Raw genomic sequence first — 1,530 nt, 5'->3', positions numbered from 1 at the left:
TCAGGCTCCCTCTTGTGGTCACTGGTGGTATGGTGTGACTTTTGCTTTGGGCTCCCCCTGGTGGCTTTTTCTGTTATCCTGCTGGTCTCTGGCTATCAGCTGGTTTGTTATCCTCTGGGAGGTTCCTATATATCTCTGTTTTGCTTCCACTTGTGGCCGGCTGTCGATGTAATCAGTGCTACTCAGATTCCTTCTGACTACCTTGCTCCCAGTCCATCCAGGACAAGCTAAGTTTTGTTTGCTCATTTTTTGTTCAGCAGTGTTTATCATGTTTTCTGTTCCAGCTTGCTAAAATGTAATGCCCTGGCTTGCTGGTTGCTCTAGTGGGCTGAGTTTCTCCCCACACACCGTTAGTTGGTGTGTGGTTTCTTGAAATCTCAGGATGGATATTTTGTAAGGGTTTTTATTGATCGCATAGACCCCTGCTCTATTTTCTGCTTTCTAGTACTAGTGGGCCTCTTTTTGCTGAATCTGATTTCATCCCTGTGTATGTGCCTTCTTCTTACTTCACCGTTAATATTTGTTGGGGGCTTCTATATCTTTGGGGATTATTTCTCTGGAGGCAAGCGAGGTCTTTCTTTCTCTTTAGGGGTAGCTAGTTCCTCAGGCTGGCTCGAGACGTCTAGGAATTTTTTAGGCACGTTCACCGGCTACCTCTAGTTGTGTTGGATAGGTTCAGATTTGCGATCAGTCCAGTTACCATCTCCCTAGAGCTCGTCCTTAGTTTAATCACTTGCTGGTCTATTTGTGATCCTCATTCACTATGGATCATAACAGGGAATGACTTGGTGGGTCTGACCTTTTCGGGAATTGATTAAGAATATAAAGCAGGATTGCTTGCGGTTATGGGTGTTGTATCCAGGTTTGAGCATTGTTTGGTCTGAAATCATGCCGCAAAAAAGTTGGAAGCACATGCGGTCTTTGGAAAAAATTGATACGGCCAGGATAAAGGTTAACAGGGCAGTCTCCGCCTTTGTGTCTAGGAATGGGGGTGTGGCGGTTAGACACTTTGAGTTGGAAACAGGAAAAGGGGAGTATTGGTTGGCGGACGGCGTTCATTTGAATGCAGTGGGAATGGATTTTTGGGCTCTCGGCTTACAGGAGGGCATTGAAAGGGCCATAGCTTTTCGTTTGGGTGGGGTCTCGGGCCTTTAAGGTGTTCAAAGGCCTCTCGTTGTGGCGGCTGGGGGAAATTGGTTTGGGGGGTCCATCGGTATATGGCTCCTCTGTTTTGGAGTTTAATATGTTTCGGATCTGGTGAATGGTGGTGGGGAGTTCTGGCAGGGGTGGTCGGATCTCCAGATTATTACTGTGAACAGTGAACCCTCTTGTGGGGTTTTTGGTGCTCCCGAGCCAGGGTTACAATGGCTGGGAGTAAAATATTGGTTAAGTTATGTTCACGTTATGGTTAAATCACCAGATTCTTGTGGGCTACAAGGACTTCTCCTAGTTTTAAAAAGGTTATGCTTTTACATTAATTGTTAATTGTTGTATGTTTAATAAAAAAAGGCTGCTGTGGCCTATACAATT

The sequence above is a fragment of the Ranitomeya variabilis genome, chromosome 1 (genome assembly GCF_051348905.1).
Source record: "Ranitomeya variabilis isolate aRanVar5 chromosome 1, aRanVar5.hap1, whole genome shotgun sequence".
NCBI classification, from domain to species: domain Eukaryota; kingdom Metazoa; phylum Chordata; class Amphibia; order Anura; family Dendrobatidae; genus Ranitomeya; species Ranitomeya variabilis.
The sequence above is the reverse complement of the archived record's forward strand: the minus strand, read 5'-3'. Positions refer to the sequence as shown.